Source organism: Ictidomys tridecemlineatus, chromosome 5 (genome assembly GCF_052094955.1).
Source record: "Ictidomys tridecemlineatus isolate mIctTri1 chromosome 5, mIctTri1.hap1, whole genome shotgun sequence".
In the NCBI taxonomy this organism is placed as follows: domain Eukaryota; kingdom Metazoa; phylum Chordata; class Mammalia; order Rodentia; family Sciuridae; genus Ictidomys; species Ictidomys tridecemlineatus.
In genome coordinates, this window is record NC_135481.1 from 47,885,862 (window position 1) to 47,898,431 (window position 12,570).

The 12,570-nt window shown below is 41.7% G+C and overlaps 1 protein-coding gene across 1 annotated transcript in view; it reads left to right on the forward strand.

The window, feature by feature from the left end:
* The first annotated feature begins 65 nt into the window (after window positions 1–65).
* Klhl33 (kelch like family member 33) overlaps window positions 66–12,570 on the forward strand; it is a 28,355-nt gene continuing 15,850 nt past the window's right edge. The window contains exon 1 of the mRNA XM_078049902.1: window positions 66–7,109. The gene's annotated coding sequence lies outside the window, so the exon portion shown is untranslated. The remainder of the gene's footprint in view (window positions 7,110–12,570) is intronic.

The following is a 12,570-nucleotide window of genomic DNA, read 5'->3' on the forward strand; positions in this document are numbered from 1 at the left end:
GGAGTCAGTGGATAAGGACTCAAGGGTATCACCCTTGCTGACTGCAGCTGGCTTCAGAGGCTGCCACTCAATAGCAAAGCATGAGAGGAAATCATAGGTACTATCATAACATCCTCTTAACAATAATATCATCACAATTCAAGGTATTTTAGTATTAGGCTTTGTACTGACTGCCTTACAGTCATTTCATTTAATTTCTTTGAGTAATTAAACTTCCAAATTTGTAATTAAGGGCAGAAAACCACAATAATGGGAGAAGAAAAAAAGAAGAAAGAGAAAGGACCTTTACCTCTCATCTGTGGCAAACTCAGGACTTCTCCTCAAAATAGCCTGGTCTAATTTGTAGGTCTAATTTATAAATCAAGAGTTTACCCCTCTGTACACTTTCTCGTCTACTCCTATTTGCACTCCTGCTAGCAGACCTGAGGGGGGCCCAAAACACACCTCTCTTCTACAACTACCAGAACTAATCCCATCTTAGTTACCTCATCAGTTATACCCTCTTAACCATGTATCTCTCTACCCCCCCCTCTTTCCCTCTTTTTTTTTTCCCCTCCCCATCTCTTTCCCTCTTCCAATTCCTGAAACTCTTCTGTGCTCTCTGGAACTAATAGTCATTTACAAACATCTTATATCTCATCTCTCTTCTGTTCCTTTCACATTCTTCCTTTGAGGCCTGGACCACATTCCAACTCCCACACTCTACCTATACAACTGATTGAACCCAGGGGTGATCTATCACTGAGCTACATCCCTAGCTCTTTTTATTTTTATTTTGAAACCCGATTTCTTGTGAGGACTCTGTTTCTCCTAGTGCCTTTGTAGTGGTCATGATTTCTCTTCTGCACTCATTGTACCATTGAGCATGGAGGTGGTTCAGGTGTCTTCCTTTCTCATACTATTTTCAGAACATTTTTCTTCATCCCCAAAATCCCTTTGAAGCATTTAGACTACCACACCACACCATTTTTGTCATAATCCTGATGATTTCGGTATTCATGTAGGTCATCCTCCTTCTCTGGTCACATTCTAGACCTGTATCTCTTCCATATGTCTATCTCAAATATCCCACTCTCATACCAATACTTTCTGTCTTTCCAGATCTTTCCCTTTAGTATGCTCAATACAGCAATTCATCCCTTTACCAGGACCTACAGTCCTTTGATCTTACTCCTTTCCACTGACTCTATTCTCGAATCTTCATTTCCCTTCTTCTCAAGCTGAATTCTAGTAGTAAATATTGAATAAACTTCCTGTCCTTTGCTATTGTTTTATTTTTTCTCTTATTCAACTCATAACCTACTCTTTACCTAGATCCATGCAGCTAAGAGGGTGAGCAAAAAACAGCCATGCTGCAGATCTGTCTTAAGTTTATCACCTAAAGTGGGTTCTATATGTTATCCAGCCATATTCCATCTCCCTAGGCATTTTACTTGCCCTCTGATAACTTAGATACCTACTGACCCTCATAACTAATATCCTTCTCCATAGTCTCATTCTTGACTTGTTCCTATTTTGGTGAGAAAATAGAAATATCATGAACATTTACAGCTTCCACCACCACATCTAACTACCTTCCAGCACCTGTATTCATATACTTCACTTTTCCTCCATTGTTTAAACAAGTGGTTACCAACCATAATTGATTTTGTTCCTCAGAGGACATTGGGTTGTCAAAACTGGGAGGTAAGTGCTATTGGAGAAAAGCCAGTTATACTATAAAATATCCTCCAATGCACAGAAAAATCCCACAATCTCTGTGCTAAAATATCAGTGGTGTTAAGGTTGAGAAATCCTGCTACAAATGGTCATGATCCTGTCCACACACTTGTGCAGTGGATCTTATTCTCTAGTTTTTGAGCACATAGCTCAGCAATTCTCCCTCCTTCTTTGTAGTCAGTAATTCCCTTTTTCCCCTGAGAAAGAATGCCCTCTTGGGCCCCATTTCCCCTTCCACTGCTTCCTATTTTTCTGTTCCACTTCACAGCAAGAGTTTTCTTCCCCAGAAATTCCATCTGTATCAAAACTGTTCTTACCGTGGTCACTGATGACTTGGTCATAGCTAAGTCTAATTATGCATTCTGCTTTATCTTATAGAATGTTAGTGGCATTTGACACTACTTTGAAATATTTTCTTTACCTGGCTTTAGAACATATTCTCTGCTTCCTAGCTGACCACCCTATGTCCTTTGATGGTTTTTTGCCATACTCTGCTGACTTTGTAGAGTGCAGTCCTCAGACTGCTCTGTTTTCACAGGTATTGCACTGATTTCATCCAGTCTTGTGCATTAAAGCCATTTTTGATGTGGGTGATTCCTAATTTTATAGTTTCAGTAAGAAATTCTCTTCTAAATATATCTAGTTGCCCATTAGCATCTTGGGTACTCAATGTGCATTTCAAATTTAACATATCCCAAATTAAATATCTCTTTGCCAGTTTATTCCTGCAGTCTTACCAATTTGACCTCTTCTCAAATCCATGCTTTCTCTGTCTCAGCAGCACTGTCTCTTTTGTTGTTCATTAGGCACTACAGGTATGCTGACCCTTAAGACCTTCACACTTTCCTGGAAATCTTCGCTCAGATGAAGGGTCACTCCATCATAGTCTTCCAAGTCTGCTCAGCTCAGTTCCCCACCACCACCACCAAGTGAAGCCTTCCCAACAACCCTCCTTAAAATTGCTTTCCTTCAGCACTTCCTAAGCCCTTCTCTGTTTTACTTTTTTTTCATTCTATACAATCATCTTTTCTTTTTTTGGACTAGGGATTAAACCCAGGAGTACTTTACCACTGAGCTACATCCCTAGCCCTTTTGTATTTTGAGGCAGGCCCTTACTAAGTTGCTGAGGTTGAGACTGGCCTTAAATTTGTGATTCTTCTGCCTGTGCCTCCTGAGTCTCTGGGATTACAGGTATGGATTACACTGTTTTGGGCTCTTTTTTTTTTTTTTTTTTAAAATAGGGATTGAACCCTGTGGTGCTCTACCACTAAGTTACATTCCCCAGTCTTTTTTGTATTTATATTGAGACACAGTATCATTAAATTGCCCAGGATGACCTTGAACTTGAAATTCACCTACCTCAGCCTCTCAAGTCACTGGAATTGCAGGCATGGGCTAACATGCCCACTTTAATCATTTTTTTTGTGTGAGTGTCCCCTACTGGGAATGTGGTGGAATATTTTAATCTTGTTTTATTTATTGCTCTATCTTCCAACTCTTAGAATATGGTCTATCAGATATATGCCATTCATTTTGCTGAATGAATAAGTTGGAAAAGTAAACCAAAGGGTTGATCAGATGACTACAAAAGAAAGACAAAAAGATTGAGGGCTGGGGATTTAGCTCAGTGTCAAAGTGCTTGCCCAGCATGTGTGAGGCCCCAGTATTGCAAACAATGATAAAAAGAATTAGAATCATATGAGGTTGGAGAAGGTAAATTTCTATGTATAGAAAGTGGCTGCACTTTTTTTTATTTACAAGAAATTAGGCAGTTGGTTGAAAATGTACTGAGAGAAATTTAAAATCAGAAACTTTGGAGTGGAAAATAGATACAAATAGAAGTTAAGTTCTTGAATGTCTTTACGAACAGGAGTGATCTCTGTCTCTTTAGGCTTGAGAAGTTAATTTTATAAATGAGCAGCAACTGTATTACTTCACATTAACCTCAGGTATTAATTTCCAAGTTTTATTAATTTTATGAGGTGGAATGTTGAGAGCCACAGCCGAAGGGGCCCCAGCAAACTTCCAGCTGCCAGCAAACTTCCAGCTGCCGGCTGATGATTGGCTCACAGAGGCCCCAGCAACATCTAGCTGATTGGCTCCTCTGTGGTGATGCTCATTGGAGATGCTCATTGAGCTGTTTCCCCGCCCTTTCAGACTGCCAGCTGATGATTGGCTCACAGCGGCCCCAGCAACATCTAGCTGATTGGCTCCTCTGCCGTGATGCTCGTTGGGCTGTTTCCCTGCCCTTTCAGACCACGGAGCTGCTCATTGGGGGACTTTTTTGTCTCCGCCCACGTGACCCAGCCAATTGGCCTCAAGAGCAGGAGGATTGTGGGAGGTGGTGAGGCTTGTGTTGGTGTGAGAGGCTTGTGGGAAGCCGGTGGTGGCAGTTGGGCTCTGAGGGTTTTTCCTGAGGAGCTGTTTTGTTTGGCCTGTGTGGTTCTAAAAATAAAGTTCATTTCTTTTGACAAGTGGCTCCTGAATTGTGCCCAGCCAGACTGCGGCAGTAGAATGGATCTTGAAAAGAAGAGCTTCTTCAACACTGTTGCCCTAGTTTACATTGTTTAATTGAGGAGTTCTTTCCAGTTTTTTATTGATGCATTATAGCAGCACATAATAATAGAATTTGTTGTTATATATTTGTACATGTACAAACAATATAATTTGGCCAGTGTCATTCAATTCTTTCCAATTTGTGAAGCCAAGAAACTATAAAATCAGGCTAGGGGTATAGTTCAGTGGTAAAGCACTTGCCTGGTGTGGGTGTCTGGGTTCTATCCCTAGTATCATAGAAAAAAAAAAAAAAAACAGAGAGAGGGGTAAAGGAAGGAGGAAGGGAAGGAAAAGAAACTACAATCATGATTCCTTAGCCCTAAATTGGGGAGTCCTCTTCCCAGCTCAGTTCTTTTCTTGAGGCTTTTACCAGCAGTGTAGGATAGAGGGTCCTGCTACTTTCAATGAAAGAAGTTAATGGGGGACTCCAGACTCCTGAACAGCATCTCCAGCCAGGTCAGGTCATATATAGGACCCCAAGACTGGCTATCCAAGAGATCACAGGTAGGCTCCTGGTACAAAAGGCAGCATGAGGCATGGAGCCTGTCCCTCGGTGTGTCCAGTCATTGGGATAGACCTGTTGCTAGAATCTCTACCCCTGTAGTTTGAAATTTTTCCAGACTCTCATGACTAGGACAGCATTTTGGGAATATTGCCATAGTACTTCACGAGGATACATGTTCCACTCTAACAACTTGGTTAGGAAGAATGAACAAAGGACAGGGAGAGCTGTCAATGTCAGGTTCCACTTTGGGACAATGGCCCTATTCCTGTATACATTCATTTGATTCTTCTGCAGGTCATGCTCTGAGATATAACCTGAAGAAAGAGTATTGAGAGAGGAAGGTTCAAGTCCCCCTTTGGTGGTAGCTCCTGCAGCTGATGTAAGGTCACCAAGTCTTCAAATAACTTCTGGATGCAGAGAAAGGAAGTCTTAGATATAGCAAGGAGCAAAGAGTATTTGTCATCTGAAATTTCTGTCCTTGGGAATTGAGAAACAATAGGACTTTTTCACTTAGGTTTTTCTCTATTTTACTGCCTAGTCTTGCATTTCTTCCCAACTGGTAACCATAAACCCATTCAGATACAGATAAAAGCTAATGTTCCTGTTTCCTCATAGCCATATCCTCACAGTAGTCCTCTTTCATCAAATTTCAGCTCCTCCCTCTTCCTTTTTTGCTTATCACATATTCAATTAAGTTATAAATTGTCTGACCTGACACTTGCTTCTTTGGACTCTTAGCTATAAAGGAGGAAGATGGGAAGAGAAGTATATAGGGCATAGAGCTCAGTGCTAACCTTTTCTTTCTTCTTTTGTTTTTAAGATTTGCCTATGAGTTCAGGCAGTATCAACACACGTTGGAAGCCATGCATTGAAATATTCTGCGGAAAGAACATATCCTAGGCAAAGGCAAGATAGGAACTGGACTTTTATTTATTTACTTTTTAGGCACTGGACATAACCCCAGGTTCTGAGGAAGGAACATATCCTAGACAAAGATAAGACAGGAACTGGACTTTCACTTTTTCTTTAGGTGCTGGAGATCAAACCCCAGCTCAGGAACTGGATATTTTACCTAGTCTCCCAGTAGTTTCCTTATACTTTCCTGTACTTCCATCAACAGCAGGTATCCCAATACACTTCCCTCCCCTGCTATCTTCTGCACTATGAGCCCCTGAGCATAACTTTGAGTTTCTGTGTTCAGCTCACTGTTTGAATTTCTTCTCAGCTACGCAGAGGGCCTGCTCACAAAGTCTTAAAAGACACCGAGGGGACTGGGGTTGTGGCTCAGCGGTAGAGTGCTCGCCTAGCACATGCAAGGCCCTGGGTTCGAGCCTCAACACCACATAAAAATAAATAAATAAAACAAAGGTATTTTGTCCAACTACAACTAAAAAATAAATATTAAAAAAAAAAGACACTGAGTCTATGTTTTCCTTGCATGTCACTAGATAGGGGATCTTCAGAGTCAGCCCTATAAAGATAAGAGGAGAGGAGATAAGCAGCCTTCCTGCTTGCTTATTTATTATTTTAATTTTATTTATTTATTTATTTGTACCTGGGATTGAACCCAGGAGTGCATTACCACTGAGCCACATCCCCAACCTCTTTTTATTTTTTATTTTGAGACAAGGTTTCACCAAGTTGCTTAATGCTAAATTGCTCAGGCTGACCTTGAATTTATGATCCTCCTGCCTCAGTCTCCCAAGGCTCTAGGATTGTAGGTATGCACCTTTTCTTGAGACTGAAAAAGACAGTAGAGCATGAAGGCCTCAGGGGTGGGAGGAAGACATTGTGTGTTTTGTCAATGCAGAGTGTATTTTCTAGCCCTTTCTGCTTTATTTTGCTTTTCTTTACTTCCTCCTCTTTTTAAATGGCTAACTTCCCTTTCTTGTTTTTTGGAATTTGGAGAGTTGGTGTTTTTTCAGGAGCTAGAGACCTCCTACCTACTCTTATCATTGAGCTAGGACACATCCTCTGTCCACTGGCCCTGCTTGGACTGGAATGTGGTTTGAGGCTGCTGGTGTAAGGATGCTGCCCAAAAAGAGAAGAAAAGAATGAAAATACTTTCTTATCCAGCTGTACAAGTGCTCCTAACTCAGTATCATACCTCCCTTACTAGAATTGTTGCTATCCCAGAGAAATGTTATATGGCTTCTTGTCCCATTGACTAGCCACATTCTCCTTTCTATTTACTTTTCTAGGTGCCTGCTTCTCTTCTCTACTCTTCAACTCTGTTTTCCCTAAAACAGAACCTGTTTTAGAAGGAGTTACTATTGAGTGTCTCTTCCTCTGTCATCCAAATATCCTGGATTTACTGGGAAATGTTGAGGTAAAACAAAAAGAAAATTATCTTTTTGTATCTTTGCTTGAATCCATCTATTCAGTGAGGACATTCCAAGAATAAGATATGCAGTATTATTAGAATTGGGGAACTGTTAGAAACCCTACTCTAGAATTGGGTGATATCACCACTCTAGGTTATCCTGGTACTTTATATATTTTAATCCAAATTTCTCCCCCCTGAATTTAGATAAACATTAAAACCTTACCCATACCCTAAAGTTTCAGGGGAACTAAACATACTGGTAGGCTCTTCAAAGGAAAAGTCATTTCTTTCACATTTTTATATCCTGGCTCCCAAATCTCTTCAGTCTTATTAACTCTAGATATGTTCTCTTACCTCCCAGACTGCAGATTTTGTTTTGTTTTTGTTTTGTATCAGGAATGAAACTCAAGGGTGCTTAACCACTGAGCCACATCCCCAGCCCTTTTTAAATTTTGAGATAGGGTCTCACTAAGTTGCTGAGCCTGGCTTTTTTTTAAATTAATTTTTTAATTTATATATGATGGCGGAATGCATTACAATTCTTAGTACATATAGAATACAGTTTTTCATATCTCTGGTATACAAAGTATATTCACGTGTCTTCATACATGTACTTTGGATAGTAAGGTCCATCACATTTCACCATCATTTCTAACCCCATGCCTGCTCCTTTCCCCTCCCACCCCTGAGGCTGGCTTTTAACTTATGATCCTCCTGCCTCAGCCTCCCAAGTTGCTGGGATTACTGGTGTGTGCCACTGCACCCAGCCCTCTCACACTGGCTTTTGAAAGCCAGTTTCTATACTCCCACACCTAATCTTTCTCTTAGGCCCACCTGTTTTGACTCACCTTGAGATTAATATTGGACAGCCAAACTTAACCTTCCTGGCATCCTTAAGAGGCAGACACCACAGTTGTGGTCAAAGGCATCACTTTTGAGGAGGGAGGTATGTGAAATAAAAGCAAATACAGGAGAAAGAGCTGGAGTAGGTGTACCTTTCCTGTACTATGCAGGCACTGCTGGTAAGCCAGGGAAAACATAGCTCATCATGATTATATGCCTTTTCATTCTCTTTCATTTCTGACCCTTTCTATGTCCATCTTCTGCTTCTCTATCCCACACTTACTATAGAATGCCTACATAGTACTCCACAGCAGATACAGGCATCTTCTGCCAATTATGCTTACACCCAAAGACCAGAAAGTTGGGTTTCAGTCTACCTGAGACCTGAATGGAGGAGCAGTGAGGAAAGAAGGGGGAGAGGTAGGGAAAGGAAGGACCAAAAATGATCCAGTTAATCCAGATGACTTGCAGAGACTGTGGGTCCCAGAATGAAACTTGCAGGTGGATATGATGTATAGGCAGAATGAATCTTCCAGACATTCAGCCAGTTGACATGATTCTCAGACTCTTGAATGGCATGGGGTTCCTAATAAGGGGAAATAGAAATGTGGTGAGGACTGCACTGTCTCTAAAGTACCCTTCTGCTCTCCTCTCACAGTTCTTATATTCTCTCACTCCCTTGTCATTCTCTCCACCTCTTTTTGTTTCTCTAGTCTACAGAAGGCACATTCCCACAAATCATGGGACTCATGTTCTTGGTAAGGCTCTCACAGAATTCACCTGTGCTGGACATTCAATGGGCATGGGGGATGGGTTAGCACCAGGCCCTGAGGCCTATAGAAAGGAAGGAAGGTATAATGTTGAGAATAATGCTTGACTCTTCTCCACCCATTGAGGGATTTTAAAATTTTAGGGCAAAAGAAAGGCTTTAGAGATGCTTCTCCATCTCATGGCATGATAGTGGAAGCTGGGAACTCACTCTTGTGGCTTCTGTCTTGTCATGGAACCATCCTTTCATAGAGAACTCATCTCTTCTGTCTCCTTTTTGTTCCTCTAGAATTCTGTTCCCTTTCTTTTCTTCTACTGCCCTGCTCAGAATTTAGAAAGCTGATTTCCTTTATGTTTAGAGCAAGGATTAAGAACTCAAAAGTCTACAGGAACCAGTAACATAATAAAGAATAATGTGAATTAAATAGGAACTGTGGCAAACTGAAAAGTACATGCCTTGTCTCCAGGGACAGCAGCTATTGGTTTCGGCAAAGTACATCATGTAGGTTGGAGGCCCAGAATTAACAAGCCTGGATCTTAAATGTTGGCAATATATTTTGAAAATTGTGAATGCTGTGCCCTCTGAACAAACCTCATTTGCAGATCCCAGTTCATAGACCATCAGTTTTCAACCGCTGCCCTAGAGATTCCCTTACCAGAAGTTCTTAAGATGGCCCTGCACATTGGTCAGGCTCATGAATAGGACAATGCCATGTGATAGGTGCCCACCTGATTTAAGAGCTCCAGTTCGCATCTGCACAGAGGAAGGAGTGGTAAGTAAGGATTAAAGGTAAGGCATTGCTTGTCAGGTAGAAGCAGAAATAGAGACTTAATGGTGATAGCTCTGGGCTTCTTATTGGGGTCAGCCTCCTGCTGTAGTTCACTTCCTCACTCACCACCTGCCAATCATTCACCAGGTTTCTTGTAGAACATATGGAGCAGTGGCAAAAAGATAAACAGCACAACAATGAGTGTAGCCCACCAAGTAAGGAGGAACATGATGAGCAGGCAGGGTAAAGAGCCCAGTAGGGAAATCCAGGGACTGTACCAGTGGAAGGAAGGGTATCAGCCCTTGCAGTACCGCTCTTGCACCCAAGGATTCTCTCCTATAATTCCAGCAGCTCTGAAGGCTGAGGTAGGAGGATTGCAAGTTTAAAGCCAGCCTCAGCAATTTAGCAAGACCCTAAGCAACTCAGAAATACCCTGTCTCTAAATAAAATATAAAAAATGGCTGGGACGTTGTTTCAGTGGTTAGGTGCTAGAGGAACATCTGGAGATGATCCAAGTTCATCAGTTCTGCCAGCCCTGGACCTGACCCTAACACCCGTCCGTATTAACCAGGCAATTGGGTAAGGGAAGTGAAGTTGATGAGGGCATAGGAGTAGAGGAAACAGTTGGAGATGATGGGAGCAATGGCATTCAGCTCAGCTTTGAGAGTGACGAAAGGTCAGCCTCCAAATTAGTGTCATGAGATCAAGATCTAGAGAGCTGAAGACATTGTCTTCTGGTTTCCCTTTCCCTGTTCTCAATTCCTCATTCCCTTGCACACATGTACCAACACCCACTACCACGTTAGGAGACAAGTTTCATTTATTTTGAGAACTAGAGAAATAGAAAAGAGGCTTAAGCATTAGGCCCTAGAAACCAGAGTTAGGACTCTGGGAGTCATGAGAGAAAAGGTAATTAACAGTGTCCGGAGTAGAGTGGGGAGGGAGTTGAGAGGAGAGGGCACTCACCAATAAGAATGAAACGGAGGGGCACATCTATAATTAGTGGAACAATGTGGCACACTCATAACCCCCACAACTCAGGAGGCTAAGGCAGAAGGATCACAAGTTCAAAGCCAGCCTCAGCAACTTGGTGAAACCCTAAGCAACTTAGGGAGAACCTGTCTCAAAATAAAAAAATAAAAGGGACTGGGGATGTGGCTCACAGGTTAGGCATGCTGGAAGGTTCAATCCCCAGTACCAAAGTGCACTGATTTCATGCCCTTTTTCTCAGACCATGAGCATGGAGTCTGCCTTCAGCCTCCTAATGTCAGCTGGAATCCTCAGTGCCACTCTGTCCTCTGCCCTTTCCTGCTTTATTTCAGTCCCCACTGTCTTCCAGGTTAGTTGGTATCTTGGTAAGAGGCTTAGAGGAGAAAGGAGAAAATGTGGTAGACAGGGCCATCCCAAGAGTATAATTTTGGGAGGAAGAACAGCATAAGTGGGCTCATTTCTCAGTACCAAGGAGTTAGATAGTGACTTAAAAAAATGGAGATGACAGTGACTGGTTGGTATTCTGGGGATGGTCCAAGTTCAAACAGCAAAATTTAAAGTCTAGGGCTGGGGATGTGGCTCAAGCGGTAGCATGCTCACCTGGCATGCCTGCAGACCGGGTTCGATCCTCAGCACCACATACAAAGATATTGTGTCCGCCGAAAACTAAAAAATAAATATTAAAAAAAATTAAAGTCTACCTGTAAATCAAGGCAAAATATGAAAATGGTGCCAGTCTTCTATCTGCCTCTCAACAGTCTTTTCTCTTCCCACATTCCCAGGAGGCTTACACACCTCACCCCTTCTATCTTTTCTTCCTATTAAGACACCTAGGCTCCTTCAACTCTTCCCTCTGTGCTTCCACTATCCTGACTCTTTAGAGTAATGGGCTCTTATTCTCCTATGTGGGACCCTCCCTAGGATAAACTGTACTCAGTCATTGACTTTTTTGAGGGGAAAGCTATGACAAGAAGGAGGAGCCTTCATTAGGCTATCTGCTCACCTTCCTCATTGCTGTAGACTTCATTCTGTTTTTGTTTTGTTTTGTTGTGGGGAGGGGTACCAGGAATTGAAACCAGGGCACCTAACCACTGAACCAAAGTCCCAGCCACTTTTTATATTTTATTTAGAGACAAGGTGTTTCTGAGTTGCTTAGGGTCTTGCTAAATTGCTGAGGCTGGCTTTAAACTTGCAATCCTCCTACCTCAGCCTTCAGAGCTGCTGGAATTATAGGCATGCAATACTGTTCTGGTAGAGGCAGGACCTTTGATCTTAACAACTGCTGAAATCCCAGCCATGTGGGCACTCCAGCCCCAGGCAGCTCCTATTCCACACACCCACGTCAGTCCTATTTCCTAAAGCATCTCAAATCATATGGAAGCTTGAAAAATGCGATTCAGATTAGACATTCCTTTATAAGAAGAAAACTCTACCCCAAAGCAGTAGGTCTGGTTAGGTAGATACCTCCAGTATCAAAAGGGGGAACAGAAGTATATGCCTAGGGGTAGCAGGAGTAAATTTAATTATCAAAGAACATCATACAATTCACTAACAGAGTCATAGGGAGAAGAGGTAAGGGCCGGTACCACAAGATAGCTGCCTGTGCACTTTTTTCTTTTCTTTGTGGGCCAGTAATGGTACAGCCCAAGAGTGCTCTTCCACTGACTATATTCCCAGCCCCCCCTTTTTTAAATTTTGAGATAAGGTCTCCCTAAGTTGCTATGACTGGTCTTGAATTTGTGATACTCCTGCTTCAGCCTCCTGAGTTTCTGGGATCACAGACTGACTGTGCCAACATGCCCAGCTGTACACTACTTTTTTTTTTTTTTTTGGTGGAGAAAAAAATTACTTTTATGTAATACAAACTTTATAGAAATATGTTATAAAACAGTTTGAATCAACACTCCTAAGCAGAACATTTAAAATATAAAGACAGTAAGTTTAAGTAAGTTAATAGTTTTGATGGCAACTAAAAGTTGAAAATGTATAAAATATACAAAATTGTGAAAATCATTATATTTAAATGCTAAAGTCTTACTCCTAGACTAAAGAACAGATTTATCTATATAGAGATGGTGAATTTGCTAGTAATT